General features: G+C 37.5%; 1 protein-coding gene across 13 annotated transcripts in view; it reads right to left on the bottom strand.

The window, feature by feature from the left end:
• PLAG1 (PLAG1 zinc finger) overlaps positions 1-21,128 on the bottom strand; it is a 73,419-nt gene extending 52,291 nt beyond the window's left edge. For 11 of the 13 annotated variants that reach the window (XR_010387966.1, XR_010387962.1, XR_010387964.1 and 8 more), the window contains exon 1: positions 20,907-21,128. The gene's annotated coding sequence lies outside the window, so the exon portion shown is untranslated. Of the gene's footprint in view, positions 1-20,023; positions 20,373-20,906 lie in introns of those variants that run through there. The other 2 variants (XM_064507520.1, XM_064507521.1) reach the window with 1 other exon arrangement.
• Between the last annotated feature and the right edge of the window lie 2 nt (positions 21,129-21,130).

Genomic DNA, 21,130 nt, shown 5'->3' with positions numbered 1-21,130 from the left:
AGCAGCTGAAGAAGAGATGAGAACAGATTTCTTTCTGAAAGGTGGAAGGATGTTATTTTTGGAGTTTTGCCAAGATCAGTCTTCAGTCTTTTTTGATTCAGTATTTTCACTTATGAAATTTTTTATGCCCTTAAGAGAACAGTACAAAATCTGTGGAAAATACAAAACTAGAAGGCATCAGCAGTACGGCACAGACTGAAACAACCTACAGGAAAAACTGACAAATGCCAAGGACAGCTGCAACAGAAATGGGATGGATAGTAACAATAAAGGACAGGGTAGCCCACCTAGAGACAATAATTTCTGCTGAAAGGTGAAGCATCATCACTTGGAAGTAATAGAGAAGGAGAAAATCTATGTATAATCATTCTATGAGCAGCTAATATAAGTCACTAATGAAAGCTGGCTGAGAAAAGAACAAAATATGATGATTCAAAAAAGCAACTGTATTTCCAGTGCAGAAGGGAACACAGAGATGCCATTATGGCAGACTAGCAAGATCTTGCTGAAAACACCCTGTATAAATCCGGTAATACATATTCACAAAAAATGTATTTGGTGTATCACAACAAAACAGCTGACAAAAGTCACAAAAGGTCTTAATAAATACACCAGAGAGGAAACTAGCAGGGTCGGCATGAAGAAAATATGGAAGTTTACTATGAGTGAGTTTAGGCTGGAAATTAAAAGGGTTCCGAACCAAAAACATCTTTGCTTTTAAGTGCACATGCCAAAAGATAGGGATGTGAAGAGCAGAAAAATGTAATTTGCAAGTGGATCTATGCAAGTTTACAAACAGGCAGATACGGTTGCCTATGACAGCCAGGCATTTGGCTCAGTGGCAGTGACTGAGTCCCTGAATTCTCATCAGACCACAGCAATGGTCCCACCGGGGCAGACCAGAAGTCCATCCACCCAGCATCCTCGCTCCAGCAATAGTCAACAGCAGATCACAAGGAAGAAGTGTACGACAGGGCAAGCGTGTGGTATTTTGGGGAAGTATCACCATTTGTAGTTTAGGTATTTCCTGAGCCAGATGGATTTAATAGCCCATGGCAAGGAGTTCCACAGCTTCATTACACATTTTATTAATAATCACTTTCTTTTAGCTTGTTTTGAATCTGTCACCTGCTATTTCTCCTTCCCCTCAGTGAATGATTTTGTTCCTCATTCATCCCATCTATACTGCTCATGATTCCTCTATGATCACCTGTCTAAAATATGAAACTTGTAGGAATTTTCCCTTTGTAGTATCTTCTCCAAGCTAAAAGGTCTAAGTCTACTTAGGCCTTCCTTGAATGGAAGGTGTTTCACTACTTTGATCATATTTATCACCTTGTCCGGTATTTTCTCCATTTTAGATACATCTCCTATGACAAGATAAGACCAGAACTACTTATGGTATTCAAGACGCTGACACACCATGGATTGTTGCCTGTTTTTACTCCTTTTCTAACAATTCCCAACATTCATTAAGAACTACAGAACAGTAAGCCTGACATCCTCATCAGGCAAATCATTAGAAACGTTAATAAAAATGGGAGGGGACATATGAATAAAATATGACATTAGTGAAGAGACAACTAAACTTTTGGACAAGGAAGCCAAGCTCCACAAAGCAAGTGCAGTTCTTTGAAGGAAACAATAACATGTAGATAACGGAGATTGCTAAAATGCCAGTATACCTGCATTAAAGCGGGTAGAGACTGACAGATGAAGGTGAACAGACTGGTAGTAACTGCCTCCTCCAATAAAAGAACTGGAGTCATCAAATGAAATTACCAGAATGCAAGTTCAAGAAGAAAAGATGCTGGATCTTCACATCTTTATGCTGTAGAACTTCTTGTGACAGGGTGTTTAGACACTTGGAGGCTTACAAAGGCTCAAGAGGTCACTGGGAAAGTTCATGGAAAAAGTCTACTAAGGATTAGCAAGCACAGAAACACCGTGTCTGGTTCAGAAAACCCTCGACCAGCAAACTTTTGGAGACTGGTAGATTAGTCCGGGAAAACTGTCACTACATACTTGCCCTGCTCCTGTGTCTTTCACTACAGGTTTGTTTTTGTGACTATCAGAAACAGAATATAAGACTTCGATATGCACACAAGTATAACTGTGATTATTTAAAAACAAAACAAAACAAAACACACACGCATAGAATTTGATCAGCATTTATCAGGTTGATTAAATACAGTATTTTTCATCTTGGGCCTCAATTGGATTGATAAGACCTGAAATAATGGTTCTCTATCAACCCTTGATTTTGAAGCAGGAAAATAATTCCTGTGTTAATTTACACAAGAACTGACACTGCTAGCAGTAGGTTCAAACGCTAACTGAAACCCAGAATATTTTACTACCAGCAGAATTAGTAGTATCACATTTTGTTTTGCTGCCTGACACTTGCCATTGAAAGACAATCTTCTTTACATAAGAAAACTTATAACTTTGCCAAACTGCCATCACTTGGGCTGAAATTTTACAAGTTAGTGTCTGCTTCAGTGCTTTCTTTACTTTTATTCATTCAAAATATTACAGCCATTTCAAAAAATAATGTCTTACAGCCATTTCAAAAAATAACGTCTAAGGTTAAAAAAAAAAGTTTAGTTTGTGCTGAAAAATTCTGGCAGATCTGTCGTAGTAGAGTTCTGAACCCCTGTCCTTCAGGATGGAGACTTGAAATTAGATGGGAAAGGTGGCAGAGCTGTCATTCTTGTGAAATCTACCCAAATTTGGCCAATTCTTGGCTGCCTCTTCTGCAACCTCTTTTCTCGTTCAGAAACTAACCTTTTGTGTCAGATAACTGAATGCTGTCCTAGAGAACTGGATTCTTCTCAGCTTCAACTAGAGATTCTCTATGTCATTCAAACTAAACACTGCAGAAGCAGCCGTTAACTTTCTGGGTCCTTGGCATGGGTCTACACGGAGGGATTTGCTGAAATGCTTAATGTAGGCAGTTGCAGTGGAAGTCAGTGAAAGCTGTGTTCTAAATGGATTATAAAGACAATAGTTTTGAAAAACTAGGCCTAGTAATCTCAAAACAGGTTCTCCTGAAAAATGCCACAGAAACTTGATTCTTAAAAAACAACCCTGAGAAAACCACAAGAGCCATTTACTTTGCTTTCATGCTGCATTTTATTTGCACGCACTGCAGGCTCTCCTGTTTTGCTATTGAAGTGCCTATGGTACAAATGCTATGATGTACGCTGGACAAGTAGTGTCTCTCCATCACAAGAGCCAGAAACCATGTACAAGCAACTAGGTATTTCACAAGGGTACAGACTGGCTGAAGGGCAGGATTTCTCAAAGTATCCAGAGCCTGAGGCAAAACATCAAACATACTAGAGAGCATACCAGAACTCTGTATAAATATGTTCCATTGTCAAGATCCATGTATAAGTTTCCAGCCAGCAAACTGGCTTATGAACTCCCATCTGCAGGATGCATACAGCTCTGAGAACTAGCATCCCACTCTGTATTTTCCTTCAGTGATCTAGGGCCTGAAAAGCAGGATAGCCTAGGAGTGCACATGGCAATGATTAAGAGTAATATAATTTGGCTTTGCCTAAGTGAAGGACAGTTGATTTTACTATTTCATACAACAGCAGCAGTGTCAGCCACTGCTGCTAAATTAACACCCAAAATTAAACAGCATGCGTATATGTAACTGTAAGCATTTCAACTTCATCCCCCCCCCCTCCCCCCCCCCCCCGCCAATGCCTCCCGTGTTCTTTTTCTCAAAGTAACACTGTAAGCTTGTCAGGGGACAAATGCCTGCTGTGTTTTCTTTTTCAGGCTCTAGTACACTGAATCCTAAAAATGGATACTATTTTTTTTTAAAGACATGAACAAAGCAACACAACTCCTAAGGCCTCCTTTAGTTCTATTTATTCTTACACGGTCATCACTGCTTAGAAACAAACATTCTTCCTGTCCACTGCTCTCCTGTGAAAGACCACAGTATCTATAGTTACTGGAGAAGAGTGCTTCAGTTATCTAGGCCCCAATCCTTCCTAGGCTTTATTTTTAAGCTTGCCCCAGAAGGCTTGCTTTCTCAGAGGATACCACAACCAAGATTTCTCTTTTTTCAAAGGCAGCTACCGAAATTCTCTCATCACTGGGAAGCTCATCACTCCTTAAAAGGATCAGATACCACGATCACAACTGAAACTGAAGAGCTAAAGAGTCTCTTCAGATCAGCTTATTACTTTCAACCAATTTGCCACATCTCTGCTGGTGCAAGGAAAGTGGTGAGATTGCAGCTCTAGCCCTTAGAAATGCTGTCAAAGAGCACAGGATGAGCTTTTCAAAAACAGCTGGCAACTTCTTCCCAAACCATTTTTTTTTCTTCTTCTCAGCTGTAGGTCTTCCTGTCAAAGAAAGCATACTGGGCAGGTGGCACACACCATCACAAAAACACTCACAAAGTTCTCCTGAGAAGGACAGAACCAGCCTCACAAGCAGCCCCTCAACTTCCTTCAGAATATCCATGGTTTTTAACAGCCCTAAGATGGAAACACAGTGATGACTACCCCCTCAAGAACGGAGTGGCACGGGGAGCAGGGCAGAAAAGGACTGTATTAAGCAAGATATTGCCCATTCATTTCATACTTCCCTATTCCTATCTTTCTTAAATATGACAGCTTAAAGCAGACAATCTCACACAAGTATGAGATATTCTTATTCGCTGGCTGTTTCCCTTTAGCCATTTGCAAATCAAATTCATTAAAGAAAATACTATACTTTTGGCTAACGTGTAGCTTAAGAGCATTCTTCTGTAGCAACCATGAGACGACACTTCCCCTTTAGTTCAGTGGGGATTAGCAGCACAAATTTGTGGCTCAAAAGTTGTGGGCTCAAAAATTTTGGACATAATTCTGAAATGTACAAACAAATAAACAAGACAGTCCCAAGTTCACACAAATATTCTCTCAGGACAGCTGTTTGTGTATTATTCTCCCAGCTGTGCAAAAGGTGCTCTGAACAGAGCGTGCTGAAGAAGCAAGGAAAGCGGCTCAGCACACGCCGTGGACGTTCCTCCGCTGTGCCAGAGAGGTCAAAGCCCCAGAAACGGCTGTTGCATACAACACAGAGCACCAAAACCCAGCACCTGAAGCTTTTTCGAGAGATGGACATTTTTGTTGTTTAAATTCAAGAGAAGCATTAAGAAGAGCACACAAGAATCCACTGAAGCACACAAGCAGCTACTGGTTTCACAGGACCAATAAATTCTGCAGGTATATCTTTGGTCACAATCTGCTAGCACCTTATCTACAAGCTACTTATCAATATACAAGAATCTCTTTGCTGCCTAGTACTCCTATGTCACACAGCGCCATCAGACTAAGCAGTGCAGAAATAAGAACGCAAACATTTTTCTTTTGCAACTGGTGTGTGACTGGAACTGATGTGTGACTGAAAAATGACGAAAGCAGAGTAGGAAAAAAGAAAAGCAATTTGGTACACAAAAATAGTACATATTAAAAAAGTAGTAAGGAAAGATTCAGAAAACAGTGAACCAAAAAAAATTAAAAAATGGAAGAATTCCTATGAATCAAAGATTTTAAAATACTAATAAATAGCAGACAATTACAAAGAAATATTAAAAATACACAAAAAAAAGGGATGGATTAACAAGATGTTTTTATAATGTTATTAAAATATTGGTTCATTCTGAGAGGGTAGTTTTCAGATGCACTGACAATTTCAGACAACCCTACTTTATGTTATCCTTTTTATCTTAGGGATATAAATGAAAACTCTTAGTAAGGAAAGCTGCACAAACTTGGAATAAACATGAAAGAGATTAACAATACAGGAAACAAGTCATTACTAGACAGCAAAAGAGAGAAAGTAGAAATCCAGAGACCCTGAAGCAGACAAAAAGAAAAACAAACTGTTTAATCTTTTTGAGGGCAGTAGGACACAGTGAGTAATGCTAGGAACACACACTCTTCTCGTATTCTTTCACTATAATGAATTTATCAAGGGCTTGACCTCCTGTCTGCCTTGTCTTTTTAAATATAAAAACTCTTCTTCAGTAAATACATTCTCATCTTTAAAGCATAATTCTGGTCTGAAAGTTGACACTAAAAATAGCACCAAGGAACTCCACATTCATCTCTTCTTGATTTCTGTATCAATTTACTTGATTGCAACAGTCAAGCTCACGTCCTTCGGTCCTCAGGATTGAAAGTTCTTACGAAGTTTTCTTCCACAGAGATATGTGACAGGGTGACAGTTTTGAGTTTAGATTCATAACTACTAGTTTAAATATCTATCTGTAGCTGAAAATATAAAGGACAAAGCATTCATAAGTGTTCAGCAACTTTCTTAAGAAAGGCAGGTATCTGAGTAAAAAAAAATAGATTATGGAAATTCAGAAAAAAAAAATACATATTCCTCTAATCTATACTGGCATGCCAGGAAAACTTAAAGACAATTTGGAACAAACTTCATAAATTCTTACAATTAGGAAATACATGAGGAATAACATCATGAATAAGTCTTCAAACTAGCAAGTGACCAAGAAGTATATGCTTTGCCAATTTCAGTTCAAATCAAAATACTTCATGATACAAACACATTTTTAGTACTTCTACAAATAAATGAATTTTTTGGAATAAGATTCTTCACTCACTAACATTTTCATTTTTTTCTGCAGTGCCAGAAACAGCCATTTCAGGATGATTTTTACAAGTCTGCATATTTAAAGGGACAATTAATATGTAACCACATACAATGTTAGACTGTTTGAAAAAGGACAAAAATCTGCTAAATACAAATACTGAAAAAGGTATTTTTTTTTCCACTTTAAAGACCGTCTAAAATAAGTACCGCACCAACCTGATGACACACTTATTTACTATATTTTCTTATGCCAGTTATTCGGTTGTTGGCTGTAGTACAACTTCATTTAGCAATAGCTTGGACCCCTCAGTAAGGGAATGTGTACATAGTGGCTCTCTAATCTTGCTGCCCAGCTGCTAAGACAGTCACATGAGTCACTTGCTGCCTTTAGAGCAACACACACCACTTGCTGAATTTAGAGACATTCTTCGTTTCTGCACTGGCCATACATACAAATTGAGTAATGCCCTATCCTAATCACACACAAAACTCTCTAGGTGTTTTATTTATTTTTTTTAATTTAAACTGGTGAGTCAAAGAACATATTTTTTTACTAATGCAGTTAACAACCCAGCTCCACAAAGTGATTTATGTACTGTTTTTCAGCATTATCGTTTTCACCCAAGTTAGGCTAACTTCAGGAATTAGTTCAAATGTAGGTAACTCCTGCTAATTACTCAGTGAAAAGATAGCCTTAGAAGAATGAAGTATCCTATCTGCCAGGAAGATTGGGTATACAGCTTCAGAACAAAACAATTTACAATTCCTTCCTTTTCAGGATTTTAAACTGCAACTGTTTGGAACACAATCTTATTCCACAGTCTATTTAAAAACAATGTACATAAAAATTAACATAGTTACTTCCATGCAGTACTTTGTTCTGCTGAAACGTAAAGCTTCTTGTCGCAAATATTATAATTATTAATATAATCTATATGCAATATTTAGGAAGTATCTTCACATACAACTAGCACACAGCCTTACAACAGAACAGTTAGCATAACCTTCTTTGCACTGTTATCGTATACTCAGTGTGAGCCCTACAATGTTTCATGTTACTTGTTCCCACATGCTATTTTCTTTCGCATATACTCCCTGTCTCTCATTATTGCACTGTTGCTTGCGGATGGCTGTATATGTAAGTGATCAACACCACAACATGTTGTGCTATGGTTGTACTTCTTCATAGACTACTCGGGCAACAAAAGAATGAACCATACTTCGACTGAAGGAACTAATACCACCTGACACTGGAAGTCTTTTAGATTATGTGAAACACGCTTCTCCAGTTCAAAAATATATTTGTCCAAATTGCAAAAGGCATTTTAATATGTCACTAAGAAATGTATCAAACCTTACCTAACTATTAGATTCAAGCAGGGCCAAGTTTGCCTCAAAATGTTTTCAGACATCTTGCCAATTGCCTATCACAGTAGGTAACGTCCCAGCTCACCAGTCTGGCAGCAGCAGATCTTCAAGTTAAATAGTCTAACCTGTCAGAGAACATTAAGTAGAGCTCTATAACTAGCCAGAATAGAATATCAAGTAGTAATAGCTAACTAAACATTTCTCTCATGTTGTACCGTTTTGAATTAGCATCTGTAAAAGTAAAGGAAAATGGTTATTGCTAAGCTCTGTCAGCAAACTTTGCATCATAGTTCATCTAACTATATGCAAATTATTTCTCTTCATCTTTAATAACTAAAAGATTCTAGTCACAGATGTACAAAGTGGCAGTCAGTCTGTAGTCAACTGCCAGTCTAACACATACTGTTCTTACAGGTAAGACCTAGGATTTCTGAAGTCAAAAGATTAGATAGAACTGTATTTTTCAGCTGCACTTTGTGCACTTTACAGCATTTTCTGCAAAGTCAGTATTACTGTTTCCCTTGTTTGCATGACTCTTTTCCACAGTCTGGTATACAATTACAAAAACTGAAGGAAGAAAATGCAACTGCTAAAAACGCAAAGTGGCAGAGGAACTGGGGTAAGACTAGCAACTGACACTACCACTTCAGATGAGCTTCAAAGTCTTCAGTGCATCTGACACAAATTCTCACCCTTCTTTACTCTGTCTTTCACATAATCAGTAAAGCACTCCATTCAGATATTTGGTTACCACAACATAATATGCTCCATTAAAATTAGGAACTGTTACCCCCCCACACACACTCAGAGAAGGTTTTTGCATATGCCACTTTTTATCAACAATTTGTCTCAAATGTCCAGAGTACTTAAAACAGGCCAAACAATACTGATATATAAAGCAGTTCTTGGAAAAAAGGCTGCAATTGGGTAGTGCACATATTATACATTGTATTAAAGAAGCCTTTCTCCTTAAGAATTCAAGCTTATGGATATATTTCTGTGATAACCTGAAACCTTGCAAACGGACTCCAGTAAGAGACAGCTGCCTAGTATACAACATTCCCTACAGAATGATGTATAATGGCTTAGGGGATTAGCATGTTAAAGGCATAATCTCTTTTCATGCAGCTATTTTTAAGTGATCTAAAAAAGTATAAAATATCAATTCTGGCTTTCAATAAACATAACTTTTGATCTGCTGAGTCAGAGGTGCTATGTATAATACTCACAGCAGAAACACAATGCTATCTGTATTCATTTGGAGGAAAAATCATGAGAACAATTCTATGAAAAAAAAAAAAAGTCACAGAACAGAATTCAATTAAAGGCAAATACACCAGAGGGAGACAGCAATTCTGACAAAACAAAACAGTTTTATTCTTAGGTACAATCTATAGTACCAGAAAGTCAAGTCTAAGCCACATAACATTTACATTAAAGTTGTATAATACACACACGTTATACTGGATTAAAGTGCTGTGTGTTACTAAGTCAGTAACATATCGTTACATATCGCTTTTAATTCTGAATTCAGAGACACAAAAACAACAAACCGTCTCACCAACCTTAGGAAGCACATTATCATACACAATCTGCACACCGTCTAAGAGCTTTATGTTTGCATACCTCCAAGGACTAGACAGGGCAGGGTTCTGAACACCTCAATGTACCGAGGTACCTAAGCTTTTCACGTCAGAAAATGCCACAGATGTATATGGATATAGCATTAAAAAAAAAATGCTTTGATCTAGTTCTGATGATTTCTGTTACTGAAAACTAAATTTTTCTAAATGTACATTAGATATTATATTCATATATATATTAGTATACAGACACTCCCTTATTGAGGGATTCACGCTATTGCTAAATGAAGCCATAACCCCCACGACATCTTAGTATTACTTAGTTGGTTGAAAAATACCATCACTTTAGTGTGGCAGTTATTTTTCTTTGCTTTAAAGACAGTCTTAAATATTTTCCCAGGATTTTCATTTAGAGGATTTTTGTGCTTTTCAAATACTCTGACTTTATATGTGGTTATGTTAATTGCCCTTTTAAGTTCACAGACTTGTAAAAATCATCCTGAAATGTCAGTTTTTGACACTGCAGGAAAAAAAGTATGTTGGTGGGTGGAGAATCTTATTGTAAAATTATAAAAGCTTATTTATAAAAACTTATTTATAAAAGCTACAGTAAAGCAGTTCCCTACTCACACTATGGGGAGCGACCAAACCTTCAGTGCAGGTCTGCTCCTCCCCAATTCAGGACACTGCAGTCCCATCATGAAGCAGCATGCCCTGCTGAGTAGCACATGACTCTACTGTTCCATGATGTACCCTGAATGGTGACCAGTTTCCGAAGGATGCTAAAATATACTGGCTTTAACCTACAAAGCCCTGAATGGCTTCGTTCTTGACAACCTGAAAGATTACTCATTTTCATGAATGCCACCATGAAATTGCCTCAATCTGGAGACATGTTATAATAAATATATATATATATATATAAAAATAAAATAAAAAGATGTGGAAATACCATTTGTTCCCTAGAAAGTGTTTCAACTTGAACATGAATCTCCTGTGCTGAGAGAGGCTGAAATTGTTAGCCTACAGAATACGCAGTTACTACTGCACTGTTACTAACGATCTACCTAGAAATTGATAGATGGAAATGATCATATTTGGAGAGCAGGAAGGACAGGCTGAATATTTTGGAGGTCACAGTGAAGATGAACTATCAGCATTCAATTGGATTTTTAAGCTTTGCCAGAGAAACCTGCGATGTGCGTTTTTATGGAATATTTCTTCAATTTCCTTTGTTCTGACTTGCAGCAAAGCGCTGTTGAGAGGGCCAAGGAACCATGCAAATAACCTGTTCAAGGTCAGGAAAAAAGTCTCCCTCTTCCATCTACCAATTCTGTAGTTCAGGCCACTTAATAACTTCACCAGCCACTGTTACATACTTCTCAACAAAACTCGAAATAGACTTCTTCAACAATTGATAAATGCATCAAGCGGAGGAAAACACCTGAATAAATGTTTATCTCCATGTAACCTGTCTAAATACCCAAAGCAAGAGGGTAGAATACCTCTTCTTAAGACTTAGCTCTGCTATTCACAGTTAGGATACTCATATTTTTGACTACATATTCTCTCAGATGTACCCTTGAATATAAAATCACATCATGAATTTACAAACTTGCTAAATGCAGTTCATCCATAAGAGGGATACTAACATCCCATGAGCTCCATCCACTAGTCCTCCTGAATTTCCTACAAGGGCCTAAGTTACAAAAAGTCTGCCTATATATGCATGGAGAATACTCAGAGCGCTATTAGGCAGCAAGAGCCATAACAAATTTTAACCTGTATTTGGGGAGGAGGGACTGACAAATCAGCTAAGCTCTGCCTTCTTCAAACTACAGGTCTCACTATGTTAATGAAACAAATGTGTTTTAAGCGCTACTTCATGTAATAGTTACAGAGCACTTTCAACTTGGTAGCAAACTGCTGCCTGCTTTTATGCTTCTTTGTTAAATCACGTACATAAAGACATCCTTTATGATAAAACATGGACACTTGGTTGAAAGGATTATATTCAGTGCAAGCGTAGTGTAACAGCTAGAGCTGTAACAGGAATGACCTCAAAGGGTAGTCTAGGGCATCCCTGAAGTCTCTGCGGGTTTGTTCAGAGAAATGAGACTTTCTATAGCTCAACACCTGATGGAAACATTGCCCATACAGGAACAAGCAGCGCAATACTCAAGCCCTTATTCAGACAAAACTTTTAGGGAATTCAATCTGCCTGATGAAGATCTGTGGAATTTATCTCAAGATAACTGAACATCTGACAAGTTTCAAGGGTGCAACACTGCTGTGCGACTGAAATTACCAATTCACAGAGGACAGATACTCTGAGAGACTGAGGGCTAGTGGCTTCAGGCAGCAGAGTCCCTTCCTAACTGCACCCCCCTCATCCCTCGAGGCTTGAGAAAAGATCCAGCCTCCTTTTATATTTGGCATACTTATTAGGCTAACTTCGGCAAAAGAGAAGAGAATCACATATATTTACCCTTCCCAAATCAAAACACCTTTCTACTCCAATCAAATGAATCAGCTCAAATGCACTTTCCTTTCAGCACAAATAGTTAACCTTAATGAAGAGTATGAAGTTTGTTTTACACGATGCGTAGATAAAAACTGTACTGAAATCTCAAAAGTATTACTGAAGATGGACTTAACTTACTGGTTCTCAAATACTCTGAAGTGGTTAAGTTCTCAAAGGTAAAATAATATTATATTACAGGCGAGATCTCTAAAACCAGTATTTTCCAAAGAAACATATTTCATAGTTTATCGTTTCTGAAACTATAATCTAGTTTTCTGTTTGCCTTCTACAGCAATCGATGCTACAAGTGTGTTTGGGTATTTCCCAGGAGAAACAGTGATACTGTTCACCACATATTTGATTAGTGCTACAATACTGTAAAGCCTGACATCTTTTCCTCCTAGGCTAGTTTAACATGCACCCAGTTTGGGGCTGTTTCCATCATTCAAATACCACTGATTAAGTTATCTGTGATATGCCCCACCCCTTTTATACTTGTATCATCATCAGCATAAGTTAATTATTCCTCAGCACAATTTTTGTAGCACAAAAATTATCAATATCAACACTTTAACGGGCCACAAACTGATTTTGAGAGAACAAAAGTTTAAAATAAGTTAAAAAACAGTTAGGTCCTGATATCGAAAGAAAAGAATACACTCATGTATTTAAGACAAAAACTCTTTAAAAATTACAACTGGGAAAACATTACATTTTACAAGTAATGAGAAATTAAACTATTTTAATATAAATATTTCATATATAGTTTTTAAAACAATTTCAACACATATTAAAAACAGCCTGAATAATTAGGGTAATTAACATATGATTCTGAGTAACCTCTTAAGTAACAAATAATGTAACTTTGTTGTTTAGGAATAGAACTGATTTCATTGTACTGGTATGCTTATAACTGTACTTAAACACCATTTAAAATAGCATGTAGCAACACCATCCTTTGACATATACAATAATATTTTTATGACTTTTTCTGAAACTGATTAAAATATAGCCATAAGCTGTATGTTTGCACTGGGGTATAATTAGAAGTGGTTTAGTCTAAACACAATTTCAGCACTCTAAAGAACTGAAGAAAACTGTGTCAAGTCAAAGCAGAAAAAGAAAAAAAACCCTACCAGATTCAAATTAACTGGCCTCTATTGTTACCTGCTGAGGTCTAATTGTTACCTGCTAAGGTCTAAGCTCTTCTTAAGCTACTTTGTTCACAGTTTCCTAACATCCTAGATGAGACAAATTAAATGTGTATTGACCACAGTAACTTCCAGGAATCAAAATTAGCTTTAATGAAGTTTATTTTTAAACTGAGCATAAAACCCTGAAAGGATTTTTACATTTGTTTTATTTTAGTTTAATACCCATTTTGCTTAAAATGTTTCTGGGGAGAAGAGCACCAGTACAGTGATAACAGGCAGTTAACAGCACAAATTTTTGCCTTTGCAGTGTCCCATCTTATGAAAACATAAGAATAGCTGTAGGCAATTTCCACTTTTACATATTTATATTGTATCTATACATATGTATGATAAATACTGTATTATTGTTAAGCCTTGAATGTAGGCAGCTGTATTAAACGCACAATTATTATAAATGAAAATTCCACACGTGACAATAAGAGTTTGAAGAAACTTAACATTTACAAACTTGTAAATGTTTTATTACTAACTATACAGGCTTGATTGAGATTTAATAGTAAGCTGCCAGAATCTTTCTTTCTGCTTTTTTTTTTTTTTTTTTTTTTTTTGTAATAAGATCACTGGTTTCTTTTCAAAAGGGTCTCTTTTCAAAAAGATTCCTGTATTACAACTCACTCAAAGGACATGACTTTCTGCCTAACCAGCCTGAGGTTTCCCTTCAATATAAATATATATAGGTAACATTCACGATAAATACATACAGCACACGATAAACACTGTTTCACTAGAAGTGACAAATACTTGGTATAGTAAAATATTCTAATTTGCATACACAGGGTCTTTCTGCTGTTCAAACAGTTAGTGTAATGAGATCTCATTAATTCAGATTCAAATGATTTGCAGGGCTTTTTTAAGAAATCATGCCCTAGTAAATTTGATACCCTGTAGTATACAAATTACTCAGTGAATGAACAGAGAAGATAAGCTTTGTGACACATTCTCCTTGCTTTTGATTACATGACAATTCATAGTGAATGGGAATAAGACAATATCAGCTAGCTACATCTTATTTCATGAGAAATACTTTAGATTTGGCAGTCTCAAAAATGTAATCTGACCCATAACCATAAAGAAAACTTTTAGGGTGGAAGTTAGCAACATACAATGTTGGGCTTCCAGGTGAAGTATCCGTACAATATGTAGTAAATTATAGTCAATGTGCAACCTGCATAGTTAAATGATACCAAATAAACTACTACTTACAACAATGTGGAAGAGATTGTTATTAGTTATCTTAACTTTAGTAAAAAAACAACTTTGACAAATAATTCCCTTTAAACACTTTCTAATCTGATTTCTAGGGATATTCTCCTTTGAGAGAGGCATTTAGCACATTAAGTGCAAAAGAAGATTATAGCAATTCAGTTTACTGTAACGGCCCCCTTTTGCCTTTTCCAAGTTCCTCTACATAGTTATTTCTAATTGTATTGGATGGCTATTCTAGGTTCTGCTTTCCTGATTGCCACTCAACTTCTCCAAACTGATTTGAGCTATTTTATTTCAGAGTTGAGCTACAGTTCTGTGTATTACTGCCACATTTGTCTATATTCATTTGTTTTATCTATCTCACTTTTTGATTTTATAGTGGTTTACTTCCTTTTTTTTTAATCTTTCCTTTAGATAAATAAAATATAATTATGTACACTGGGCCACATTCTATTCTTTTCATGCCCTTGCAAATCTATAGAAACCGTCAGGTTTGGGTATGTGTAAATTAGTCCATCAGTATGACCACGTACTTTAATATAGTCAATGAGTTATCTCTATGCTCTGAACAGTGAGTGAATTAGAAAAGGAACAGAAGTTACTGCAAAGAGGATTAAAATACAAATGGATTTATTCCTTCAGCATGAGATTAACTATATAAGTTTTCCCACTCTTCACTGTTCAAGTACTTACACAGCCATCTCAAATCCCCACTATATACTGTGGTTACTTTTAATGCCATCATCCTGCAATAACTGTTTAGAAGACATCCAGGAACTATTTAAATACTAACTATTTTAATATATTCTATGAGAAGGCCTCATCATTTATAACTGCTATTGCATAACTATTTTTGAAAGCATGTTACGTCTTGTCAACACTTAAAAAAAATGTAATTCTATTAGTTTCTGCTAATTCATCCCTATAAGATGAGATAATAGCAGATGAACACTGGCACTTAAGTAGACAAGAAATAATTTGACAAGCCAGTTTATATAAAAGTAAAATTTAACTTGCAGTACTGGTGATCAATTCTATTCAATAATAGGTTTTCACAACTGCATACAGTTGGAGCTTTTCTCATTTGATGTCTGATGGACAACTGCTCACTTTAAATTCATTAGTAATTGCATCTATTCTATTTCAGATACAGGGTTATTATGTTCCTTGAAAAATTAAAAGTAGAAAGCTGCATAAGTGATTCTAATGAGAGTTAATCAATATGAAATACATTCAAGTTATAAGTTCACACAATTTAAAAATCAATATACATTTAATTAACTGCTAAATGTGATTTTTTGATTAACAGGAAAAATACACAATTCTATATTATTGAGATGCTCAGATAAATGCAAAAAATTTCCCTTATACTGCAGAAATTTAAACTTTTTACATCTGATCAATACAAAATGTAACTTTGTTCTCATATTTGAATTATTTTTAAAACAGTTGTTAAGGCTACCTAAATATTTGGTAATTGGTTAAAGACGGTTAGCAGTTCGGTGCACAGATATTGTACATTTATCTCAAAAGTAATGCAAGCGAAATCTTCACTAGCTGCAGATATTTGGAGAGTATCTCCTTGAAACCAAGTGTTCTATCACTTCAGTGGAGGTGGCTGCTAGCTGCTTTTAACTTTACACTGCATCTGACAATTGTCTAACACACTTCATATTTTCCAGAATATTTCCCTCTGGTAAACAGGCAAACTAGTTCAAGAACCTTCCCAAAAGTTATTTGTCTGCTGAGAAAATCTACTTTTAAAAATATCTAATGTTACAGATACAAAATTAAAAAACCCTTACGTTTCAGACTCTGAAATAAAACATCTATTTTAACAAAATAACTTTAAACAGTTAAAAACAGTAGTTTATTTAGAACATGAGCAGTGCCTTCTTTAACCCATTAATTTTAAAACATATGCACAGCCCTGAAAGGAGGAGACCTAAGGGCACCATTTTGACTAACTGCAGAGATGGGCGACCATTAGAAGTGGCTACACTTTGTATGTAGTGTCTTTTTGAGCTACATAAATTTTAAAAAAAAAATTCTTAATTTAAATCTCAAAGGTCTACATGGGAAAACTCATTTTTCAGACTAATTACTAAATAAAATGTACACACCAAGAAACACTCTTGAACTAAGCATTCAGGAAAAGTTTAATGCATGAGAATTTAGATTCCTGCATTTGTTGAACTGATGTAGAATACTGTAGTTAATAACTTTAAAACACTATTCAATAGGCTTGATAGATATCTACAAAAGGTTTTAATACTTTTAGAACTCCCCAGTTTACCTACAAAATCTAGGGTAACTTTGCCAGCAACAACTCATAAGTATTTGTTTCCTTAGGTGTTTAAATTTTAGAAAATCTTGAAAATCTTACTGAATCATGTATAGAACCAGAGCGATGTATAATAGAAAAGATTATCTTAACTCTTAGAAGCAAAGAAGCTTTGAAAGTTACTTCTATTTTTATTAAGCCTCACATCATCCCCCTAAGAAGAATTCAGTTTTGTACATACGGAGAGTAACTAAGTTTGTAAAAAACAATCCTAAACAATATTCATCTTCTACTACTATCATCATCATCTGGATTATACCCTCAAATTAAACCTACTTTAGAAGAGTATCAAATTCTATGAGAACACCCTTCCCTCTTCCTCCTCCCTATGTCCTGAATTTTGTGCTATGCTTGGATATACTGAATTTACTTTGTAACACATAACTGCAAGTCAACAAATATATTCCACAACATGTGTATCATACATGTTGTTATGATCAAATAACTCTAACTACGCCTATAACTATTTTCAGCATTACAAAATTGATGATTTAGAAGTTCTTAAATCGGTAAAAATGTTGTAACATATTAAATACTTCAGTACTGATTGTCACAGATGCAGTATTTGAAGAGTTCTCAAATACTATTTTCATTAACTAGTATAACCATCGACTAGTTTAATAAAGTTAGTTCTGCACATCTACTACTAGCTATCTACCCCGGTGCATTAAAAAAACCCAAGACATGGCACACTGTTATTAATTCATCAAATTTCTATAAATTTTGAGAGAATGTAAATTCAGTCAACAAAAAGAAAAATCAGTGTAAGAAATATTTGGAAAGGAACTTCAAAGTACGAATTCTTACTAACTATAAGAAACACCTCCAAACCATGAAAAGACAGTTTTGGAAAAATGTTGAATTTCATCCCTTTATACGAACTGATTAATTTTTCTCCCCTAATGAGCCTTTTTTCAAGCCTAAGTGTAGTTGATGTGATTTAATTTTCACAACTGTGAGTCACTGGAAAACTTTGAGATTTCTTCCAAAATCTGTAACCACAAGACCATCCTAGTCAACAACTACTGTACAACAGCTTCTTTAGTCACACTTGCAGAAAAGGTACAGATCACTTGTGAACACACGCTATTGAACGCAGAGGGCTATCACAATTACATTCAACACCAAGAAGTTCAAAGAAAACTTTGCTGAAATAGCCTCCCTACTAGTTCAGTACTCCATCTTCCCTCTCTAGAGCCAGATACCTGTATTCAATTTTTAATCTAGAATTAAACACAAAGGCTACAAAAACAAAGCATGTGTAAAGGAAACGTGTAGTTCCTCATAAAGATATCAAATTGCCATATTAAGAGATGATGTTAATTTTTTTAATAGGACATTTAACTGAAAATTAAAATACATAGGAGATAACACAGACAAGCAGAACATTTCACATCATTACAGTTAAACATTTACAAATTAAAAATTAAGCAAAAAATTGTATCAGCCAAAACACATGCTAAAAGCATGCATGCACACACATATATGAAACTAGACCACAGTTAGGATGTTGTTTTTTTTTTTTTAAACAAAGCCAGAGGTAATTCTTCCAATGGATGTTATAATTACACACCTAAGGTGTACTTTTAAAAAACCCCTATTTTGGCCAATTAAAACCTGCAGTTATTTTCACTATTTTCAAAACCTTTTGGAACTGTTCAGAAGATTTAAGTATAGAACAAGCCCTACAATACTTTTGAACAAACTCAGGTGTCTCCAACAAAACTGAAGTTATTTAAAGTAAAAATAATGCACTTTGCAACTTTCACAAAACACCAGTGAAATTGTGTTACACACACAGGTCTCCTCTCAGAGAATTCAGAGCTAGCAGAACAGCAATAGGTTTTAATATTAACAACCTGAGACTATTTCATTTCTACAACATCCATTCCAAAAAACACTCTCCAAAACACAGCATTTTAATTAACACATAAGAAAACTACCCTGAAGACCTGCTATACACAAAAGAAATACTTTCATCCAAACAAATCTGCATGTTTTCCCCCTATCGAGCTGTATTAATTTATCAGACCAGGGCTGATTTAACACCTTTCCATTAAAAAAAAAAAAAAACAAAAAAAACACCACCACACCATCCCTTTGCTAGAGGCAGAGGTACTGCAGAGGTGATGATAACTATGGGAAAAGAGAAGCTGTCTCTTTAAAATGCCCTGCTATGTCCCTGATCCCACGTGGAACCAACATCAGCAGCACTTTCGCATTAACTTCAATGTGAGGCAAGATGAGGCATCATTATTTTATATAAATAAAACGAGGAGACTGCAGAATACATTCTTGGTAGGACACAAACAGGTGAACTGAGCATGCCAGGGAAACCAGCAACCAGCCGCAGGAGAGGTGCCCTGCCTCTGAGCACTCTGGGCTTTCCCTATGGAGCATTACCTCAACCCCATACTCCTCTGAAGAATCCAGTTTAAATAGAGGAGGGAGCCACCAGGAAAACTTGAAATTGAAAGGCAACGAAACCGTACTTTATAAACCGGAAAGGTTTACTCTCTGCTTCACACATCCTAATTAGATCAGGAAAGTGACACTACAAAGGCATTGCATTCCGGTCCCAAAGAAAAAAAAAAGAGGGAGAGAAAAAGACAGGGAAAAAGGAAAGAGCCCCCATCTCCAAAAATCCCCCAAACACACAAAAAACATTGAAAAGGGAAGTTATAAAGCAGCATATACAGCATTTATCTTATCTAGGATCACTCCACATTACCCCAAAGTTATGCACTTTCTGCACTATCATCTGCCCCTACCTCTCTCTCCTGAAAGGGATTTTCACGTTTTCTCATTGTCGGTGGCGAGTTATAAGAGGCTTTTGCCTTTCCAAAGAATTCATCAACAAAAAAAAATAATAAATATTAACTCCTTGCTCCCTGAAACCTTAAAACGGGCTCAGGAAGACACGGGTTTTATTCTGTTACCTTGAGGAAGAAAAGGGGGAGCTGCCCCGATTTTTAAGTATTTTTTGGCATTTTTTCTGATTTTTATTTTGTTATATGCCTCAGTTCTCCCTCCATTTTGGTTGTTTATGATACTGACAACAAGCTGTCCCTGCTCTCTCTCTCTCTCTCTCCGGATCTCTCCTGCTTTCAGTTAGCAAACCCCCCTCCCCAATGCAACACGACTCAGCACTTACTTGGGTTCACACTTTTCTCTAAGCACACACCGATGGGGAAGGGAAAAGCCTCCGGGTCACTCGGAGGGGGAGAGCAGGCAAATTCGTTTCTTTATTATGAAAAAAAAAACTTTTGTCCAAAAAACGCAGGGAAAGGGGGGTCGAGTGCCCCAAAGTCACTCCGGATCCCCCCAAAGACGGAGCCGCCGGGGCCGGGGGACACCCCACGGGTAGCCGGGTCCGCGGGGGAAATTTCTGTGCGAAATTCAGCCGATTTGAGGCGGGGGGCGAATTTATATTAATTTTTTCCCTCATTTTTCGGCACCGCGGTCTCTAATGTCTTCCGCTCCCTCTCGCCGCTCTCGCCGCTGTCACTGCATTCACAGCACAGGCTCCGCAGAGGCGAGCAGGGGAGGGGGCGGCCGCGCAGCTCCTGCCCCGCGCCGCCGCCGCCGCGGCCCCGGCCCCGGCCCGCCGCGGGGGTCGGCGGCGGGCACCCCGCGCCCTCCTGCCGTCCCCCGGGCAGACCGCTGCCTCGCCCGCTTGCTCGCGAACCAGTATAGCGCCGCGGGGAGGGAGGGGAGGAGTGGAGGAAACTCCTGAGAGAGGTTTCTCTGAAAATCATCTCTTTCTCCCTGCGAGGAAGAAAGGAGGGGGGCACCGCTCGCATCCCCTCCCCTGTTTTTCCCCTCAAGGGGGGTCCGACGCAGGGCGGTGGGGGGCTGAGGGAGACGGGGGGAGAAGGATGGAAGGGAGGGATGATTAACACAAACTTTTCCTCACTGCTCGCTGCTCCTCTCCTCTCTCCCCCCTCCTTCTCCTCCTCCCCCTTCATAATTTAAATAACCCTGATATTTCCCTGCTAAACCCCGGCGCCGGCCCCCCAAACCCGCAGCAGACTCACCGCGGGAGCCTCAGCATCCCCTCTGCGCCCCGTTTCCACCCTTTACAGTGTTCTCCGATTTTTCTGTAATTTTTTCCCCATATTTCGGGCTGGACGCGGCGGGCCTGGAAATTGTTTGCTTTCCCGTCTTTCCAGCAGCCATTGTAGTGTATGCGCTGCGGTGCAGCCCAGCCTGCCGCACACGCCGCGCCCACACCGCCCGCCGCCCACACGCACCGCGGGTT

This window comes from Dromaius novaehollandiae, chromosome 2 (genome assembly GCF_036370855.1).
Source record: "Dromaius novaehollandiae isolate bDroNov1 chromosome 2, bDroNov1.hap1, whole genome shotgun sequence".
Classification (NCBI taxonomy): Eukaryota; Metazoa; Chordata; class Aves; order Casuariiformes; family Dromaiidae; genus Dromaius; species Dromaius novaehollandiae.
The sequence above is the reverse complement of the archived record's forward strand: the minus strand, read 5'-3'. Positions and strand labels throughout refer to the sequence as shown.